Source organism: Buteo buteo, chromosome 14 (assembly GCF_964188355.1).
Source record: "Buteo buteo chromosome 14, bButBut1.hap1.1, whole genome shotgun sequence".
NCBI classification, from domain to species: Eukaryota; Metazoa; Chordata; class Aves; order Accipitriformes; family Accipitridae; genus Buteo; species Buteo buteo.
Window position 1 is genome coordinate 13,986,025 of NC_134184.1, and position 23,423 is coordinate 14,009,447.

A 23,423-nucleotide genomic window follows, 5' to 3' on the forward strand; every position below is an offset into this window, starting at 1 on the left:
GAATTAATAAGTCATTTCTAGTGAAAGTTTATTCTATGAACTACTATAATTTGAGATTAATTGAAGTATTCTTTGTCTTTAAGATGGTGGCAAGAAGCAAAACCAAATGCAGTGGAAAAGCCTGAACTATGTCAATGTCCTGGTTTCAGCTGGGATAGAATTAACTGTCTTCCTAGTAGCTGGTACAGTGCTATGTTTTGAGTTCAGTATGTGAAGAATGTTGATAACACTGATGTTTTTAGTAGTGTTTAGACTATAGTCAAGGATTTTTCAGCTTCTCATGCCCAGCCAGGGCACCTGACCCAAACTGGCCAACGGTGTATTCCATACCATGTGACGTCCCATCTAGTTTAGGAACTGGGAAGGGGGGGGGGGGCGGGGATCTGGCCGCTCGGGGACGGGCTGGGTGTCGGTCGGCGGGTGGTGAGCAATTGCCCTGCGCATCATTTGTACATTTCAATCCTTTTATTACTACTGTTGTCATTTTATTAGTGTTATCATTATCATTATTAGTTTCTTCTTTTCTGTTCTATTAAACCGTTCTTATCTCAACCCAGGAGTTTTACTTCTTTTCCTGATCTTCTCCCCCATCCCACTGCGGGGGGGGGGAGCGAGTGAGCGGCTGCGTGGTGCTTAGTTGCTGGCTGGGGTTAAAACACGACAGTCCTTTTGGCGCCCAACGTGGGGCACGAAGGGTTGAGATAACGACAAACCTGACGAGAGCTTGTTAAAACAAATTTGTTTTAAGCATTCATTATGTTGATTTATGTATTTTTCGAGTTGTTGCTCTGGTTTTTAAGGCTCTGTTATGTATCACCTCGCTTGTTGTATGTAGTTCCTCTTCTACTGCTTATCATCCGTGGGAGGTGGCACGTGCTGAAGAAGCCCCGCTGTATAATAAACTGCCAGAAAATGAGAGGCAATATGCCCTGTTCACTGATGGATCCTGTCGCATTGTGGGAAAGCATCGAAGGTGGAAAGCTGCTGTATGGAGTCCTACACGACAAGTTGCAGAAACTGCTGAAGGAGAGGGAGAATCAAGTCAGTTTGCAGAGGTGAAAGCCATCCAGCTAGCATTAGATATTGCTGAAAGAGAAAAGTGGCCAGTGCTCTATCTCTATACTGACTCATGGATGGTGGCAAATGCCCTGTGGGGGTGGTTACAGCAATGGAAGCAGAGCAACTGGCAGCGCAGAGGTAAACCCATTTGGGCTGCTGCACTGTGGCAAGATATTGCGTCCCGGCTAGAGGATCTGGTTGTAAAAGTACGTCATGTAGATGCTCACGTACCCAAGGGTCGGGCCACTGAAGAACATCGAAACAACGAACAGGTGGATCAGGCTGCCAAGATTGAAGTGGCTCAGGTGGACCTGGACTGGCAACATAAGGGTGAGCTATTTATGGCTCGGTGGGCCCATGATACTTCAGGCCATCAGGGAAGAGATGCAACATATAGATGGGCTCGAGACCGAGGGGTGGACCTGACCATGGACACTATTGCGCAGGTTATCCATGAATGTGAAACATGTGCTGCAATTAAGCAAGCCAAGCGGTTAAAGCCCCTGTGGTATGGAGGGCGATGGCTGAAATATAAATTCGGGGAAGCCTGGCAGATTGACTATATCACACTCCCACAAACTCACCAAGGCAAGCGCTATGTGCTTACAATGGTGGAAGCAACCACCAGATGGCTGGAAACATATTCTGTACCCCATGCCACTGCCCGGAACACTATCCTGGGCCTTGAGAAGCAGGTCTTGTGGCGACATGGCACCGCAGAAAGAATTGAGTCAGACAATGGGACTCATTTCCGAAACAACCTCATAGACACCTGGGCCAAAGAGCATGGCATTGAGTGGGTGTATCATATCCCCTATCATGCACCAGCCTCTGGGAAAATTGAGCGATACAATGGACTGTTAAAGACTACATTGAGAGCAATGGGGGGTGGAACCTTCAAACATTGGGATACACATTTAGCAAAAGCCACCTGGTTAGTCAACACCAGAGGATCTGCCAATCGGAGTGGCCCTGCCCAATCAGAATTTTTACATACTGTAGAAGGGGATAAAGTCCCTGTAGTGCACATGAAAAACATGTTAGGGAAAACAGTCTGGGTTACTCCTGCCTCAGGCAAAGGTAAACCCATTCGTGGGATTGCTTTTGCTCAAGGGCCTGGGTGCGCTTGGTGGGTGATGCGAAAAGACGGAGAAGTCCGATGTGTGCCTCAAGGGGATTTGACTTTAGGTGAAAATAGCCAGAATTAAACTGTATGATATTAGTTGCTATATAACCCTGCTACTGTATGTTATCATTACTATAATTGTTATATGCTATATCCATAGTACTATAGTAAGAATCACTTGGATCAAGCAAGAAAGAACTGTGATAAAACTGAGCAAAGCGCCGTAGAGGTGGAACCAGAACTGACTCCAGCATGCAACAATCCAACGGTGCACACCATCCTCCTCCTGCATCAAATGTCATCTGCTCATCACACCGCACTGAAGCCCAATTCTGCTTTACCGACTGAGAGGACTTTGCACCATCCCTTCCGCCCAGACAAACTGGTATGACAGATGGAGCCCAGAGTCGGAAACTAAATGAACTCAACAAACATTTTATGAACATAACCCATGAACTAAAGAACTGACATCTCTGTGTGTATATACTTTTATATATATATATATATATAATTGTTTATATGTCTCAAAGAGATGGAAAGGTGGTGATGATTGATCAGAATGTAACTAAAGGTATGGAAACTGAGCATGACGTCAATGGTATAGAATAAGGGGTGGATACTGTCCTGGTTTCAGCTGGGATAGAATTAACTGTCTTCCTAGTAGCTGGTACAGTGCTATGTTTTGAGTTCAGTATGTGAAGAATGCTGATAACACTGATGTTTTTAGTAGTGTTTAGACTATAGTCAAGGATTTTTCAGCTTCTCATGCCCAGCCAGGGCACCTGACCCAAACTGGCCAACGGTGTATTCCATACCATGTGACGTCCCATCTAGTTTAGGAACTGGGAAGGGGGGGGGGGCGGGGATTTCGCCGCTCGGGGACTGGCTGGGTGTCGGTCGGCGGGTGGTGAGCAATTGCCCTGCGCATCATTTGTACATTTCAATCCTTTTATTACTACTGTTGTCATTTTATTAGTGTTATCATTATCATTATTAGTTTCTTCTTTTCTGTTCTATTAAACCGTTCTTATCTCAACCCAGGAGTTTTACTTCTTTTCCTGATCTTCTCCCCCATCCCACTGCGGGGGGGGGGGCGAGTGAGCGGCTGCGTGGTGCTTAGTTGCTGGCTGGGGTTAAACCACGACAGTCCACAAAGTCTTTTTAAATCTGCCTTTCCCACAATGCAGTAAATGAAAATGGTTTAATTAGATCTAGTTTTTACAGAACAATTTAACCAACTTACTTATTTTTAACAACAGATTTCTTGCTGTCATTCTGGTTTAACGACCCCAGTATTTTGTCCAAGACAGAAAAAATGTAGTCCCAAGTGGTATTCATTCTAGCTCTTAAAAATATCAGAATTGTATTGGAAGTACTTGCATCTTTATAAACTGTGTGACTTTTCAAGATTTGTTAAAAGTTTGAAGATTAGTGTTGTGGTTTAACACCAGCCAGCAACTAAACACCACGCAGCCACTCACTCACTCCCACCCCAGTGGGATGGGGGAGAGAATTGCAAAAAAAAAAGTAAAACTCGTCGGTTGATATAAGAATGTTTCAATAAAACAGAAAAGAAGAAACTAATAATGATAATGATAACACTAACAGAATGATAACAGTAATAATAGAAGGATTGGAATATACAAATGATGCACAGTGCAATTGCTCACCACCTGCCTATCGATGCCCAGTTAGTCCCCGAGCAGAGATCACCCTGCCCCCACTCACCCATTTATATACTAGACATGACGTCCCATGGTATGGAATACCCCGTTGGCCACTTTGGGTCAGGTGCCCTGGCTGTGTCCTGTGCCAACTTCTTGTGCCCCTCCAGCCTTCTTGCTGGCTGGGCATGAGAAGCTGAAAAATCTTTGACTTTAGACTAAACACTACTTAGCAACAACTGAAAACATCAGTGTGTTATCAACATTCTTCTCATATTGAGCCCAAAACACAACACCATACCAGCTACTAGAAAGAAAATTAACTGTATCCCAGCTGAAACCAGGACAATTAGTGACAAAAATTCCACTGCTAGGTCTATTAGCTAGTGATCTTGGATGAAGTTTATTCAAGCTCATTGATTTAAAAATGGACAATTTTAGCAAATGCTATTATCATTAGCTACACTTGTGCATAGGCCTGAAGATAATCAATTCCTTACAAGGATAATTAAAATTACATGCTAACTTTTTTGCCATCACTCTTAGAGGGACTGAATAAATCCCAGTCTTGTAAAGCTTATATTAAAGTACAATTCTAGTGACAGATAATGGTCAGTGAGATAAGATTCTGATTTTTTGCTACAGCAGTGTTTATCTTAAGTCTGCTGTGAAATTGCTAAGTACATAAGAACCCCCCCATCTATCACTGTTTTAAAACAGAGTAAAATTCAAAATATCTTCTCTGAGCTTTTATCTATTTTATACACTCTGTCTCCAAGTGATTCTCATCACAGCCTGTGCTTTGTGAGAGCACAGTTATTTCTGTTCTGGTCAAGATGATGGGCCCTTCCCAGGTATTATTCAGGTTAGTCTATGAAACTACTGTTTTTAAAAGATTGGTACAAATTCCGTTCCATTATTGTATGACATTGTGGGGACGACTACTTGGAAGCAAAACTCATTTTTTTTATCCATTCCAAATACAAGAAAAAAGCATGCAAAGATTGTATTTTTTCCAAAATACAGACAGGATGATGCATGTTAAGGCCTACAATTTAATCTATTTTAACTGTAGTATTTTATGTAATATCCTCCATAAAATGGAATCCAGAAACACAGTATGCTTAGTTTAAAAGTTCATCTGGGATTACATAGCTTTTGTTTTAAATAAATAAATAAAGTAGCAGCTTTGTGATGACTATATGTGAAGGCCACATGACAAGTAGTTCAGTCTCATTCACTTCTCTTCTCGTTATTCCTGTAGATTTCAACCTCACAGGGAAAAGTACAGTGTCCAGCACCCTACTTCTAACAACGGTCTGTGAACTGGGTAGATGAGAGGATAAAATACTTTCCTTGGACCACTGAATCAGTTCAACAGCTCAAATCATTTTTATGTTTCATAACCATTTTATTACCTCCCCTTTCATTACCTCTTTTCCCCTCATTTTCTCACAGGCATTAATCACAATCCCACACTTAAAATCTCCATGCCAACCTCTTGTCCTTTCTTTCTTCAAAAAGCATGAGGGACTCATTTCCTGCTGTAAATTCCCTTTTCCCTGTTAAGGGGATCAAATCAGGGGAGACACCAATTACAACCAATATTTATTAGAACACCTTTTATTAATTAAGCTGTTCTTACTAAGGGCATATAACTGTGCAACATACTCACGTATCCCTTCCCATAGTACACGCTTGCACACATAGATGCACACTTACAAGTATGAATTGTTACTTGCTTGGAGCAACAGCTGGCAGGCCAGCCCTAGCTGTTAGGCAGAAGCAGAGTGTGTGGCAGCTAGGTTGGTTTTCAGAAAGTCCTTCAAGAAAGTCCTTCTTTCATCAGGTGTTTATATAATCCTGAAATACTTGTCTGCATATCTGCATATAGCAGACACCACCTTCTTGGATGTGGGCTGAATTATACAAACCCATTGTTGATGCTGGTGTTTACTGGTGGCCTTGGATAGAGGCAACAAACTATTGATGTTCTGAGTTCACGTATTCTTGTGGACTCAGCAAGGCTGCTAGTGTCCAGAGCTCATTGGGTATTAGAAAATTTCACATACTACCTCTCAGCATCTATTTTTCCACTCTTTGGCCTACTACTTTCTTGTAGCTATTTTTCCATCCACATCTATTGGTACCTGTAGAATCCATTCACAAAAACTCATACAGAAGGGACTTGTACGATGTCCACCTGCAGCCCACCAATACTAATGTTTTGGACAAGTTTCCAGATGTTAAACCCAAGTGTTTCTCTTACACTGAGCACTGTCATGTGGGAAATACCTCCCTCTTCCCCAAGTGCTACATAATCTCCGTTCATAATGACTCATAATTCTGTCTATGTTTACCACACCGTCAGCCTTTATCTACCATACTTTTAACTGCCTCTTGCACTTGGCAACTGTTTTTCATAAAGTTGTGGACTTCAATTAATTTTTGCAGCTTCTACTAGAAAAAAAAGAAAAAAAAACTTTACCTGTTTTTTGCAAAAGCTGTGAGGGGCTGCTTTTCTCCTTGGCAAGGAAGGCAGGGAGGGCAGGGAGAGAGAAAAAACTACAGTCCCAGCAGGACATAGGAGTTCTCACTTTGCCACCAAACATTTTTACTTCATTGCTACTTAACTACAGAACCGGTAAAAACCACATTCATATTACTTGTGAAAATTAATGACTATGTGACAATATTCCAGGCACCAGTGTTGAACTTGGCTAACTATGTGACAGTAGTTCCTAGCTACCAGTGATGAACTGTTTGTAGTTTTGACTTCTATAGAAGCATTTAAAATGTCAGCCTATCATTGGGGTAGACCTATTTTGGACATTGTATTAGAAGTACAGGTTTCCTAGGGATCATGTGACTATGAATTACCTGGAGACAAACTTTAGAGTATACATTAATATATACTTATTTGGTGCCATACATTTACAGCTGAAAAATATCTTTTGTATCTGTATTTTCAGCCATGGTTTATTTGCCTCATGACCCCAGTTACGATGTATAAAGCAGGATCCCCAGCTATATCTCATTATCCATTGTACACTGAAGTATTTTCATTCCCATAATTTGCCAGTAATATCAGTGAAAGAAAAAGACTGTGAATACTGTCTATCTAAAACCAAATTCAATATCGTTGTACATCTAGGACAGCATTATCATGTAGAGAATGCACTGTATCAGAAAATGAAGGTTTTCTTTGCAGTTACATCTCCCTGACAAGTTAGTCCCCTGAGTGGTGTTAAGAACTATTCCTCAGAGAGGTATTAAGTTTATTATAGATGTTCTCAATCAGTTTTTAGTATCAATTCTGCCTTTAATTAAAAAAAAATTAAAATAATAATAATTTTAAAAAAATAAAGTTGTTTTCATGGTTTCCAGAATTTTGTCAGGATTACATGGATCACTTCACCTTCCACTTGAACATTGGGTGCATAATTTAACTCGGCTAGCAACTTTATAAAACTGTTGGGGATAAAGGCAGACACCTTTATTCTCTTCTAGATTTGCACCAGGCAGATATTTGTCTTGGTTGTTATAATGAAAAATACAAAGAAGAAATGCACTATCTATTCTAGAAACACATTAATATTTCATGGTTTTTGTATTTCTCACAGCCACCCCTATTTTTGTCCATAGTCACAGAAATACTTTGAATATGTATTCTGGTTTATGACAAAGGATTATGGTTGCTGGTTCCATGGTTTCCAGACAAACTGAAGGAAAAATCTATTGCTTGCTTGTTCCATCTGCTAAGCAGACTGACTTTTAATTTAAAATTAAAATTTTGGGGAGGTATATATTGTTTCAATAGTCTGAAATTTAGTGTAAATTTGACAGAGTGCAGCTTTTAGCCCATTGTGCTCTGCAGTTAAGAGGGACACACTGAATATGTCAACACAGAAATTCTGCATGCTGTAAATGTTTCATTTGTATCATTGTTTAGCTATTGAAGAAGCAAACCACAATTCTTACATGACACAAACCACACAGATTTTACCTATCTCCAAGACCAAGCTTTCTCCTAGATAAATTCAGTTTTCCTTCACTCATCAGCGTTCTTTATCTCTGAAATAGACAACTTTCTTAATTCACCACTCAGCAGTACTGTGGAAATATTGATCTGCAATCAACTGCTGACACAGTTATTTTGCTTAAGCTGCATGTTTACTGAACTGCAAACACAGCAGTATTAAAGGCATATATGAGTTGTTTCTACCACACCAAAAAAATCATAGAAAACACTTCATCTAAATGGCCTTGCCTGTGTTTTATTCTAACTTTGATTTTAAGCAAAGGCAATTATGAAGTAAATTGTTTATTTTTTCCCTTTTTTTGTCTCTCTTGTCTTGGGGTTGTTTTTTTAATAGCAAATATAATGGTGTGAGAAATTTTACTCCACTAATCTCATTTTAGTTTTCCTTTAAGCATGATAAACTGATTAATAAAATTGAAATTTCTCTGAAGACTTATTCCCGTTGTCTTGGAGGGATATTTCACAGGCATTCTTTTTGTTAAGAATCCCAATTTGTAGAACTTTTTAAAACTTCTGATAATTAAAGTTTGGGGAACCAGCCAAGTCCCTCGTCACCAGTAAGGTCTGCTCGACTTTACTTGACATATTATATTATTAAACACCATATTTAGATTTAATAAGTACATCTCCATAGAAAGTAGAAGGTGTTACTGTTTATTCTAGAGATGAATTAAATTTGATCACAAGTGGAGGTGCATGAAATGTGGAAGTATTCTCTATAACTTAGAAGGGATTAAAACCAGAGCAGTTCTGTAGAAATGGTGATGAAATGTACAGTCTTTTTAGAGAAAACAATACAATCCCATTAAATGAACACACAAATAAAATGTGCTAATTTTTGAATAGCAAGACATTTAGTATCAGTGGCAGCAAATGTCAAATGCACTTCAAAATTTGTCATCAAAGCAGATAACCCTGCTTTATTATTTAACTCGGAATAACACAATATGAATAGCCAAAGATGCAGTAAAAGGGCTGACTTTCAAAGTTGTGACTAATAATTGAATACCTTATTTCCCAAAGTCAAGTTTGCAAACTACTTATCATCGTTCTCATCAAGGATCTCTGCACAAAGCATGATACTGTTAATTGTTTCTACACATACAGATCATCCCAAATTGTTTGCTGCATACAAAACTAACTTGAGTTACAATCCAAATGTTTCTGCTCACATGCAGAGATAAATTTTTCTATATATTATGCTGGGTTTTGGTCAAGTTGCTTGGTCAGTAGCTAGATATTAACAGTAACTACGCATAAGAACATCATTTCAGGGGACACAGCAGCACAAATGACATGTTACTTGATGATTTGGCTGATTTAAGTAGACAGTATTAGAATTAATATTGCAGTGACAGAATATGTAAAGGGAGAGGACCTTCCATGTACATTTAGGCTCTGTGGGGAGGACAGTGCTGAGGGGACACGCTCCACTCCCACAAGTGGTAGCAATCAGCCTGCACAGCTGCCCAGCCTAGAAATGTTTTCTTCACAAGGGCTGTGCACCTCTACCACTTCACTATCCAATTCAAGCTATATATTAGAGATGAAAATAAGTCCATAATAACTATCAAATGAAATAATTAGTCACTGAATGTTATTACTCTTTTTTCTTCCGGGTTAAAGTTCAGTAGGTTAGTCTAAACACAGCTGTGTTGGGTGTAGGTGTCAAGGTGTTTGTAGCGAGGGGGGCTGCAGGGGTGGTAGCAAGGGGGGCGAGAGGGGGGGCAGGGCTGCCCCATGCCAGACACAGCTGGTTCCAGCCCGCTCTGATGGACCCACCGCAGGGCACGGCTCAGCCCCCCAGCCAAGGTCCAAGGTGGGGGCACCTCCGGAAAACACATTTAAGAAAGGCCACAGCAGTTGAGAGAGAAGACCAAGAAAAAAATGTGAGAGAACCAGCCTTGCAGACACCAAGGCCAGAGAATAAGGAGGGGGAGGAGGTGCTCTAGGTGCCGGAGCAGAAATCCGCTCTGCAGCCTGTGGAGAGACCACAGTGGAGTAGATATCCACACTGCACCCCATGCTGGAGCAGGCGGATACACCCCAAAGGAACCTGCAGCCCATAGAGAGGTCAATAAATTAAATTAATTTTCACCAAGTCAAGTCTGGTTTGCCCATGATAGTAATTGGTAAGTGATATTCCTGTCTTTATCTTGACCCACGAGCTCTTTATCTCATTTTCTCCCCCTCTCCTGTTGAGGAGGGGGAGTGAGAGAGCAGCTTGGTGGGTGTCTGGCAGTGGCTCTAACTGGTGACAGGGTATCATTTGCCAGGTAAGACAGAGACAGCACAGTTCACAGGAAACATGTACCAGCAGGTGAAAGTAAAGTAGGATATCTTAGGGCATCTCTAAAGCCACAAGGAGTCTATCTTTATATATGAATACATTTTGCTTTTAGTTACTAGAAAGGAGATTCAGTCTGAGATAAAGCTGCCTACACACGATCTAAATGCAGACACTGGCTTCATTGCCAATACTATCAGTAAAAACAGGAGAATCCTTCTGTTCACTTCCACCAGGGAACTGATTTAGTTTCCCACACACAGACACCTAACACAACTTACTAGCGCCTCAGGTGTCCCTCTTGAGCTCTCAGCTGCTGCTCTAGAAATGCACAGGTCTCTCATTAGTCCTGCATTGCATGTGCGAGCCCTGCGTGAATGCCTTCTATAACGTCTAATACCATCAGAATCCTATGCGTGCAAAACCAATGCAACCTTGTCTGTGTTTTTACCCCAAATACTAGAAGCTTGCAACCTAATTTAACACAACTATACCTTATCTTGGCATTACAATAACTTCGGGAATTCACACTTTCATCTGCTGGCACTGAAAGGACAGCTGACTACACTAATTAAAACTGTAATTAGCTGGGAAGAGTTTAATATATATGTATGTGTGTGTATTTGCAATGAAGAATTAGCTGCTGTAATAAATGAAACTGACTTTAAAATAATGAACATTGCAAAAACTTCATTAAGAAATATTTATACTCACTTTCTAGGATATTAATACAAATTGAACATCATAAATACATGATTTTTCAACAAGTCTGCATAAAGGTTCTAGTTTTTCTAGTCATCTTAGTTATATTACCATTAATATCATAAAAGTGACAGCAGTCAGTAATACCAGTCCAAATAAATGGAAATACATGTATCATATAAAACAAAAGTGTACCCTTATATTTCCTGAAGTTAAGGGGGTTTAATTATTTTTAAACTAAAACCAACCAACCAAACAACAAAACCTAAAATAATGCCACATACTGTTGGATTTGGTACAGGGACATTGCTACTATCATCTCAGAGAAACTAATATGCACATTTTTATTCATTTTCTTTAACAATATTCTTTAGCTTCCATCTCAGAGTCACTGAATATAATTGCATCACTTTCTATTTCATGGTATATTTTTAACACCTGTGGTTATCAGTGAATATAAACCAGGAATCTTAGACCCCTAAAAGACCTTTGTATTATGGAGGAGAAGTAATTTGATGACTCTCCTAAGCAGTGCCCCCCCAAAAAAACCTAAAAACCTTACTGTGTAAAGTGAAACTTAAATAGAATTTCAGCAGCTAAATCCAAGATTACGATTCCAGAAAATGCTTAAGAATGTATGTGTCCATTGTAGATAATTTTATTAAACTTTGTACTCCAGTTTTTGTGGTTTTTCATGACTAGCAATATCACAAAGTTGACAGATCTAAGCTTTCAAGCCTTTTCAAAAATGTCAGGCTGTTTGGGCATTCACAAATCAGGCACACACTGCACTGACAGGCCCAAGCCGATCTTTTTTTTCAAAACATCTGACATGCACATATCATCCATATAAGAAAAACCCAGCAACCCCAAGGCCACTCTTATGCAAAATGACAGCCAGAGAGGGAGGTGGTTCACATTAAATAACAGCCTAATGCCTAGAGTAGAATGGAAACTGAGGATCAGTTCCAACCTTGGCCAGAAAAGTTCAAATTTGCTGTCTTCTGAGGGAAGGCTCTATCCCCCAAGCTGCAACACAAAAGCCACAGAGCCAAGGAGGAAGCTTGAAAACAAAGAGAACAGAATATAACCATGCAATCTCTTGAAGTTTTAAACATTTACCAGCCAGTGGGAATCATAGTCAAAGGTACCTAATTATCACCATGCATTTTGTTAATGAACGATGGTAACCAGTTCATATTAATGTATTCCTCTCTGGGAAACCCTTTAAAAACCAGTCTTTACTCAAGTTAATATTTGTTCTTTATACAGAATGGAACAGCCTCATCAGGACTGATTTAATTAAAAAACAAAAAAGAAAAAAAAAGTCAAAACCACAAAAATTAGTGGACTTCTTTTCTGAGATATGAGATTTGTATTCATCTTCAGGTGAATATGAGCTCCTATGATCTGCTTCCCAAAGGACTAATCTAGTAACCTGCCATTGAATATAGGGCATATGGCGAAAATGCAGTATCATCTCATTGTTTATTCAGAGCATAGCAAAAAATAGCCCAAAACAGCAAGGTGAAGACATACTTCAGCTATCAGTCGAAGCACATTCCTACAAAGGAAGCACTCATTGTCCTTCGATACCAAGTCCATAATTTTTACATACGCAAATCCCTGACAGAACCACATTCTGTGCTCTCATGAAATTACAGTGCATACACATATATTTGTTTTAAGTTAAAAGAAAAAAAAATGGCCAATCTTGCAACATGGCTGCTGTGATTAATACTAACTTAGCCAGGGTATATAAAGCTGCCAGTATTCTTAATAATGTCCCAGGAATAGGAGACAAAATACTTGTTCTGAAGATGCACATAAATATTGTATATCAGTATTATGACTAGACATGCGTAAAAATGGACAGAGGATATTGTAAATGTTCTTAATTCATACTTGTCTTCAGATTAAACCTTCCATTTTAATCATAATATCAATTAAACTAGACATAGTAAATTTCAAGATGGTGTAAGGCAGCACTGATAAATACAGCCAGTTTCCTCGTAGCACATCTACGTTATCATTAAGTAACATGCAGGAAATAATGTACATCAGATCAAATGGAACAAAGGGATACCCACATAAAAAATTAAACCCAAGTTGTTCAGTTAACATATTTTTGGATAAAAAGTATTCATTCCTCTTGAAAATGAATCTTCATTAAAAAAATTGGCCTGCGTGTTCATGAATTAGTAGTCATGAGTAAGCAATAAAGATGCCTTTGTTCGAATTTTGATAAGGTTCTTCCCTTCTTATGACTTATATGCCTTTGCACTTCACTCTAGATGGTATGACTGTAGAAGCATAACTAGTACAATTTCTACAGGACATTAATATTTCTTTTTAGAAAAATAAGACCTTAATGTAAATCTTAACATAAGCTATTATTTGCTTTTAAAATGTTTATTTAACCATATACTGATAAAACAAAGATGAGTCATCCCAAAGACACTGTAACTCTTCCAAAAATGTAATTGGTAAACTGTTTCAGAGTATCATTTCAGACATTCATACTGCTGTGAGCTTTGTCCTTAAACTAGAGGTATTTTCTGTGCAATAACTTATTTCCACAGGGTATTTTATTATTTATTTATTTATTAGTTTGTTTATGTTGCTGACTTGAAAAAGAATAATGTTTACCTTAGAAAGGAAAAATGATCTATGTACACTTTCTCAACATTCCCAGTGAGACCTAGCACTGCTTGTCTCTGTAATAGTCTAGCTTTTTAGACTTTCCTTCTGTTTAAAAGATTTGTACACAAACAAATTAGGAACAAAAATAGTATCTTGTGACTTTTGTCACTATGACTAATTAATACCACTCAGAAGTCACATATCAAAAATCAAATGCTCACTGTGATCTTTTTCTTACTTTGTGATGATTACTTAAAAAGTAAAAGATAGGAAAATATATTTAAATAATAAAATTACTCTCAACAATCTATATTCTTTCTGTGGCCTTCTGACAAGTCCTGGTCTAGCAAAACACTTATTCGTATGCTTCATTTATACTCCTGAACAATGCTATTAGTTAAGATGTACATAAATTTAGCCTGTGCTTAAGCAATTCATTGTATAAAATATTCTGTCATCACCATAGGAGACATAATACATTAAATACATTGTATGTTCTAAATTATTAGCTCAGGTGTCACCTATTACCTTTTGAAGACTAACCTATATTGGCAATTAATCATAATCACTTCTGTTTAGCACATCTGATATCTCTCAACAGTGGGCTAATGCATTGCCAGCCAGAAAAATCAGACCAAGCTAAAATTATTTTCACTCTAGGTAGCATTATTCTGTCAATATTGTGGCATACAATACACATTGCTGTATACTGCTTTTATAATCTCTTTTAGAACTATGAACACACAGGAGTGGTCATAATCTTTTCAGGTATGTGAATACAAACAGCAGCAGAATATGTTAGAGCATAGTAACTCTGACAAAAAAAAAAACAACCAAACAAAACCCCCTGCTGTTAAGAAAGTCCTGTTTATGCATTTATGTAAAGAACTTGTGAAGCCCAGTAAGGATGCAAACTACAGCCATGTTCATCAATCATTAAAAAAAAAATCCAGACACAAAAAAATCTGTGCATACCTACTCAAGGGAGCTTTCCCCCACATTTTAACTGCTTGGCTGTACAACAGAGAGGCTAGGCTGCCTCTGCCTTCTCAGCAAACAGCATTCTTTTTCTGACAGTAGGATATCTTGCGAGAAAATAGCCAGATTTATACTGATGTGCTAATCTTAGCAAGGGTTGATTACCTTCTTTTCTGTATCTTCCTGTCAATATATAATCTCTTTTGAAATGTGATGTTGGTGACTATGTTATCCTAAAGAGAAGATTCACCTCCATTACATGGATAATAAAATGATGCAGATTCTCATTTTTCATTTCCAGAGGAGATTTTTTTATTATTCATCCAAGTTTGCAATTTCCTATAAAAATGGTAGCATGTTGTGTTAAAAGGACACCAAAATAATTAACTGGAGATGTTCTGATATACCTCAACTCTTAATTTATGCTACAGTGCTGGAGGGATTCATTAAAGCCTATGCTGGAGGGCAATGTCTCATAAAGTAGTAGCAGAGGTGAAGTAAGAGAGGTATCAAATGAATGCCTAAAACCAGCAAGAGATCCAAGGGGTGCCTAGCACACTTTAGTATAAAGGAGAAGGCTTTGTTTCCAGTTTTTGACCCATCCTGGACCCGTAGAAAAAAGACTGTGCAAAGCTGACAAGCTGTCCTGGTCACCAGAGTGTCTTCATACCATTCACTGAACACAAATATTTTCTAAAAAATAAATGAGTCTGGTGTTATATTGTATTTGGGTTCCACAGTTTATAGTTGCCTCTTTGAACTTATTTGAACTTAATTTGAACAAAGGTTATCTGAGTTAATAATTTTCACAGCTTGTTATGACACTTTCGCAACAAACTCACTTCATCTCAGGTCCACAATCAAGTCAAGAAATAACACACCCAGTAAAATGATCAGGTAGATTAGAAATGCAGATTTTAAATGGACTAAAAGGTTAGGTCTCTATAATGTGAAATTTACTGTCAAGCCAAAGACAAATAAATGTTATTATTGGATTTGAAAATTATTAAGCATTCTTCAAGTTAAAATAATGCTAGGATTTCAGATACTGGAAGGAAACAAAAAGAGATCATTAAAAATGAAAACAGTTTTAGATGGCTGGGAACAACTGACTGGTATGAGCAACAACTTAAAAGGAAAACAGAACAAAACTTGCTAGATCCTGACTATTGTCCTCTGTTACAAACATAGTCAGGGCCTTGGGCTACAGTTTCATAGTACAGAGACCAGCTGGCCTAAAATGTCCTGTCATCCATACTATTCAACTCTCCCACCTTTCCAAAATGGTGGTCTCCATCAAACAACTCACTGAAAATGATTATTGCCTCATGCTAGCTCCTAAGTTGTGCTTAAAAGTTGTTTGGGAACTGTTATTTGATCTGGGCCAAAATGTGTAGGCATCCTTTTAATGGTATAAAAATATAGATCTTTGAGTTCAGGCACCTTAGGAATGAAATTTTGGCACAATTTCCTGTCCTGCTGCAAGTAGAGAAGTTTCTGGTCCTTGCTACGGGTTACAGAGGAGTGTTAGTTGATATTCACATGCATACTCTTGAAAATTTAGCTATAACACTGCTTATTATGCCCTTATGGTGGTGGTGCAAAAGGCATGCCTTAAGAATTCCTTAATTTCTGAAAAAAAAAAATACTAAAGTACTTGTCAAAGCACTTGCTTGAGAAAATGTCACTCAGAAAATTGTGCTTAAAGCAAATCCATTTTAGGATAAAAATAAGGAACAGTGTGTCTACAGAGTCCAAGTGAAAGCACAATGAAAAACACTTTAGAAAAAAGTGTACAGAAATAAAAATAGAATCATCCATCCATCCATCCATCTATCTACACAGACACACACACACATGAAAATACATACATTCATATTAGCAGATTTCTTATACTATTTCACTTAGGTTTGAAGCTGTCAAAGTACTCGTGCAAGTACAGGGCTGAGTATCCAGTTTTTCTAACATCACTTTTACAGCACAAGAGGCTAATTTGGGTGCACTCTTCCACATGTACCATGTGCAAAATTTTTCCTTTGACTCTGTTCATATCAAATTTTCATTCTACCTCCAAAAATGTCCTGATCTACAGCTTAAATGTGGACATGGATTTATGTGAAGTATTTGTTGCCCTCTCTACACTTTGGAATCAGCCAAACACCCACCCATCCACTCACTGCATTTCTGTCCCCACCCCCAGTGAGATGAGGGAAGAAAATAAGAACAATGGAATGAGAGAGGCCGAGGGAAACAAAAAGACAAATATTTAACCGATGTCTTTCCTCCTCCCTTTCCCAGACTCAAATTCATTCCTTCACTTCAGACTCACCTACCCCTGCCTTGAGTGGCACAATGATGATGGGAAGTGTGGGTTATGGTCATTGCATAATGATTTCTCTCTGTTGTTCCTTACTTCTCCCTCTTTTGCCCTGCTCCAGCTCGGGCACTCTACAGGCCATGGTTCCTTCAGGAACAGCCATCTGCTGTGGCCAGGGTTCCTGCATGGGCTGCAGCGTGGATATCTGCTCCAGCATGGTCCTCCATGGACTGCAGGGGATATCTTTTCTGTTATGGAGTACCTCCTCCTCTTCTAACCTTGGTGTTCCCTCTCCTGTTTCTCTTTCTTTTTTAAAATCTTTTTTCTTTCTTTTCTCCTTCCTCTTCTGCCTGTCCATCATTTTTTGCCCTTTGTCGAATGTATTTCCCCGAGGCACCCCCACCTTGGCTGCGGGGCTGAGCTGTGCCCTGTGGTAGGTCAGCTGGAGCCGGCTGGAACCGACTGTCCCTGGCACGGGGCAGCCCCAGCCTCTCCTCACAGAGGCCACCCCTGCAGCCCCCCGCTGCCAGCACCTGGACACCTGCACCCAGTACAGTAATGTCCTTTGGACACAGGTTTTTGGAATCTTCTGATGATAATAAATAGCTTAATGAACTATTATCCTAATTTTGTGTCATTAATGTTGGGGCTTTTTTACATCTGTCAGGGTGAGGTTGAAGTTTCAGACTGTCTATATATAAGGTTATAATTTTTATAAATTCAGCTATGCAACCTAAATGTCTGTGCAGTTGTGTTCGTGGGTGTATGTGGGGTTATGTCCTGGTTTCAGCTGGGATAGAGTTAATTGTCTTCAGTTCAGTATGTGAAGAATGTTGATAACACACTGATGTTTTCAGTTGTTGCTAAGTAGTGTATAGTCTAAAGTCAAGGATTTTTCAGCTTCTGATGCCCAGCCAGCGAGAAACCTGGAGGGGCACATGAAGTTGGCACAAGACACATCCAGGGCAGCTGACCCAAAGTAGTCAACGGGGTATTCCATACCATGTGACATCACATCTAGTATAGAAACTGGGGGGAGTGGGGGCAGGGGAATCACCGCTCGGGGACTAACTGGGTGTTGGTCTGCAGGTGGTGAGCAACTGCACTGCGCATCATTTGTACATTCCAATTCTTTCATTATTGCTGTTGTCATTTTATTAGTGTTATCATTATCATTATTGGTTTCTTTTTTTCTGTTCTATTGAACCGTTCTTATCTCAACCCAGGAGTTTTACTTCTTTTCCCAATTTTCTTCCCCATCCCACTGGGTGGGGGGAAGTGAGTGAGTGGCTACATGGTGCTTAGTTGCTGGCTGGGGTTAAACCATGATAGATTAATACATGCAAGTTCTGATTAACTACTCTTTGTATCCATATGACATTCATTGTCTTTTGGGTGTCTTAGGTGACTGGTCCTCAGCCCTGATTATGAAGAATTAGTCACTACTCTCTAACATTCACTTATTAAGACTGTCCCTGTGAATCACTTTTCTCAAAACAATTATAAAGACAGATGATATACATGCCCTTTCCTGTCTGTGGCTTGCCATGTGAAATCGTGCAAATGACTTGAATTCACTTAAAATCCCATGACTTGCCTCCTCAACAACAGGCACATCAAGTCAATGTGCCTGCCCCCAATTCAAATACTCATTTTAATGCTTACAGTCTCCCATACAACTAAAGAAAACTGAGGAATATTTTACCTTTTCTGACTACAGGTCTTAAGACTGCAATATTGCTCTATGACACTGCAGAACAAGATTTGTGCTCTTATAGCCTGATCTTACATTAGCAGGTGCTGCTAAACTATGCAAAATATTTTGTATATTTAAAAAAAAAGAGTTGTTTGGTTTGGGTTTTTTTGTGCATACTACTGACTTTCACAGATTGGACTTGTATTTGTGCAAGGTATATTTTTTATGAGTTTTGCAGACCGAGAAAGAAGCTTGAGATACACAAGACATTTTTTTAGTATCTGATAAAGGACTCAAACTCTCTCCAACAGACGTTGATGTTTGCACTGAAATACCTTGGACGCAGGAATTTCCTTTTAAGACTGGTGGAAGTTATGGATATTACCTTTTTGATATTTTTCCCTTCTTCAAAAAACACCTTTTCATTGAGAAGTCAGAATCATCTTTGCAATGATCACAGGTGCTTGCCGTGGGACGTTATAATGAGAGTAGGCAAAAGTAGGTAATGCAGTTTGGGAATTAAAACACTGCAGCTAGAGGGTGAGAAAGTAGAGGAGGTGAGTTAAAGCTAAAGAACAGTCATTTTTTGACTTGTCAAAATGAAATGCAAGTCTTATAATTTGACGGTTTGCTGGTTATCCTTATAAAAATTGTAATTGCCTCAAACCACTGCAGCAAAATTTTCTAGTCTGTGAGATTTCAGAATATTATCTCAGGAACTCTGTATTGATTTTAGATTGAATATAATGTAAGTTGGCTCAAAATTCAGCATATCCTGTCTCCTTCATTTACAGGTTCTCTTATTAAGATTATTCTACAGAAATAGGTAAAAATAGTTCAACCTGTATTTATTGACTATAAGTCTGTGCTAGAGATCTATCCCCAGAATTTAGAAAGTGTGGCTTAAAAACTGATATCGGTTCTGTGTTGCAGATATATTATGCACTATAAAAACTGCTGCTGCTAAACCATCTGCAAATGCAAAAGAAGAAGAATGATAAGACATTTTGGATATGAACTATGTTTCTTTTTTTGGGGTGGGAAACATTACTTTGGGAATGATCACTATAAAATTGAGTGGATTGTTGAAACATATGTCATATCTAATATACTTTAGCTTGTACTCTTGCATGAAATTGTATTTATGGATTTCTTATTGAGTAAACTCAATAATATTATATTGAGCTAGCTATATAGAAGGGCTACAGAGAAGGTTAGCTACACAGAAGCTAGCTATATAGAAGATTAAAGAACAATCTCTTTGTATACACTATTTCCCACATCTTGATTCAGTTAAAAAGAGTATGTGATATGTTCAAGAACAAATAGAAATGTATTAACCTTTGTTAAGAAATCTCAAATATGTCTTCCATTTCAGTTTTCCACCTCTGATAATAAAGAGGGAAATATTGGAAAATTATGAAGAAAAAAACCCCCAAGCCTTATGTTGATATAAAATGCTTCTCTTAATAGAAAAAAGAAATGAGTAATGCCATTAAAGAATTGAAGATTCATTCAAATTTTAAGGGACCTTGGGAAGTCACCCACTCCAGAGTCCTACTCAGAGCATGGACATTGAATTCAGGCAACCTTTCTCACGGCTTTTGTCCAGTCAAGTCTTGGGAAAAATTCCCTTGGCTTAATTATCCTCCTGGTGATATTTTTTCCCCTTACATCCAGCCCCAGCTCCCCTTGTTCTTTTTACAAAGAAATTTCTTTAAACAGTATTCCAAGTTCTTCTTCAGTTCGAGTACTACGGATGCATATAATGACTACATAAAATCCTAAAGTCTCATGATATCATAAAGGCCAAACAGTGCAACAGTATTACTCCCTTCATTTCATAGACAAAACTGTGTTTATTTATGGTATAATTTAAAAAAAAAAAGTTTTAGAGTTTACTTGCATGGGTCAAACAAATCAGGCAAGGAAAATTCATCCCCAGAATTACCTCCGCACATTCCCTCTAAATATTTTCACTCTGAGAAAAGCCAACACATCAGGAACTAATCATTTTAAGTATAAAGTAATATATTCAATAAGACTGAATGAGATTTTTCAAGTCATCAAGTTCTGATGTTCTGAATAAGTTAGATTCTAAGAATTAATTCTTGTTTCAAATACATCAAAGTGTTCAGTCTCTGACTAAAGCTGTTGAAGATGGGGAGTACCTCACAAGGTCTTGTAAAGTGTTTCAGTCTTTTAAGCTATCTGAAAATTCTGCACAGCATTTTCTGTTGAATGATGCAAACATCTTTTTTAGACGATTTTCAGCCTTTCAGCTGTCCTACTTTGCACTTTTAGTGTTCAGGCAAATTTCTTATTCTCTGAAATTAAATAATCTCATACAACTATTGTCTTTTGATTAAAAAGATTGAACTCCTACAGTCTTTCTCACAAGCCTGTAATATTTTTTTAACTTTTAGTTCAATACATTTCCCATCCTTATTTTCTTGTGAAATACAGAAGTAGATTCAGAGATTATTACACCAGGGATAAATGTGTAAGTTAAAGAACATGCCAATTATGTCTGATATGTTTGTTTGTTTGCAGGTTTCTCTTTTTGTGTATTCAAAACTCACATTGACTCTCCCCTCAAAAATTTTTTATTATAACTCATATTAACATATTATCTAGTACAATGTCTTAGCCAATAGGGTCTCCATTCCTCCATCCTTGATGTACAACTTTATTTTGATACATTGCGATCTACAGTGGAAAGCTTTCCAAGCCTCCCAGATTACTCTGAATAATCATAATTACTCATTCCACTAATCTTTGTATAATATTTTTCCTACTTGTGCACAGCTTACGGTAAAACACTCTTACCATTCTTCAAATAAACTATATTAAAATAATATACAGTTAGATACAGAATTTGCTTAAACATGTAGAAATCCCATCAATGTCAATAATGTGTTAGCTTCTCCTTAAGATAATAATTTATTATCTAAAAGGTACGTTTGAAACACCCCCACTAATTTAATAGGTAATAAGACAGAAATGATGCATTATACTTTAGGTGCCCTAGCTTTACATTGTCAAGGGTATTTTATATGCAACTCTGGAGGCTGTTTTCCCCTCACAACTCAGAAAGCTGCTATGTCTGTGTTTCCTTGTATGTGGGAGTATTTTTCTCTTGATGTTCACATGTTGGTGCCCTTATGCAGCTTTTTTTCACGGCCTTGCAGCCACAAACCCCAGTATTTCTTGTTATGGCAGGTTCTTGTGGGAAGGGACTGCCACCAGCACAAGAATCTACCCTGCACTCTCTCCTTTTCCTACCCTTTGGCTGTAGCTATTTGTTAATATTAGAGGACCCAATAACAATATATTAAACAGGAACAACTATAGCAAGTATGAGCAGGTTGTGATGAAAACTACACAGTTACTATGTGAAATGTGTTATGCAGGAACAGCTGCTGCACTGGAGAGGATATTCAGTAGGGGATACTTGTCTGAGGACAAGTATTGGGTTGGCCAAAGGGGAGTGTTTTCTTTTTCCCTTTCCTCTGTCTCTTTCCTCTTTTACTCTTCTTTTTCCACAAAAGTAACCATTAGAGTGGATGTATGCCATCACCTACAGACTATGTTTATAAATCTTCGTGCATGTGAACTTGTCTCAACATCCACTGGGCAACAGAAAAACTTTCCAAAATAAAGAATAAGCAAATGATCCTAGCAGACTAGAAACAGAAAGTATGGCAAATATGACAAAACTAAAGCAATCTATTTCAAATTGGTTCCCATGGGAAAAAAAAAAAAAAAAAAAAAAGTGAAAAGAAATTACTAAGAAGGGAAAAAAAAGTAAAAAAGTAACTTCTGTTGTGGCACAAGCGAGCAACTTTGATCACAATTTTTATTGTGCTGAGATACCAAAGACCATGTAAAAAGAACAGTGGTACTGTCCCTCATGCTCTGTGCAAAGGAGTATTTGTAAACAAAGGTATTTATTTCACTAATTTCATTACTGCTTGTCCTACATTTGAGTACAATGCAAAATTAGTATTCTTCTAAGCCTCATGGGGTACTTCTACATTCAAATTCTGAATGCATTTACTACAAGGAGGGCATCACCAACCTCAAGAGCATGAGGTCATGGACTTTCTTGTGCCCACACTGCTAGCCACATGCTAGCGCATACCATAGTACTTGACCTTGTGTCACCTCTAGGATTACAAATTTCCCTATTGTTACTAAGACAAAAATACTATTTTTCAATATGCATTTAATTAGGTAAAAACGTCTGAAAACATGAGGAGTGTTTTAAAAAGCACCAAAGTGGCATTTCTTTATCGTAATGCTGAGAGTATTTATCCCAGATCCTGAAGCATGACAGCATACAGGTGGTTTTGAGGTTCCAAAGGTTTTGTGAGAATAATCAATTCAAACATAACTCAGTTTCATTCACTCCATATTTTGGTAGTAGTTTATGAAGTAAGATATCCGCTAGACTATGCACGCAAGAACATGGGGAGACCTATTTGGACCAGTCCATGCAGAATGAGGCAGGAAGCTAGTAAGGAGAGATGGGAAAAGTCGGACTTCTAATGCCCCAGCTCTCTCCATGACAAATGTTTTTTAGCAGTACAGACATTCCTGTAAATTCTAATCTAGAAAGTCACAGGAAAATAAAATAGATCACACAAAACAAACATGGGAAAGAAGGATGCTAACAGCAAAAATGTTCTTCCAGAATATAAAAGAGAAGGTCATGGGAACAAAAGGTATGGAAGGAATAGTGTGTCAGAACTGGGACAGAGTTCTGCAAATCCACATTGCATGATATGAGAGACAGCACTGCTACGACCAACATTAATGGAAAAGGAAAGAGAGTACTATGCCATCTTGGAGTATCTCTACTTTTTTTGGAATCTGGTGGAAGACACTGTATTTGAGGAGTTCGTGA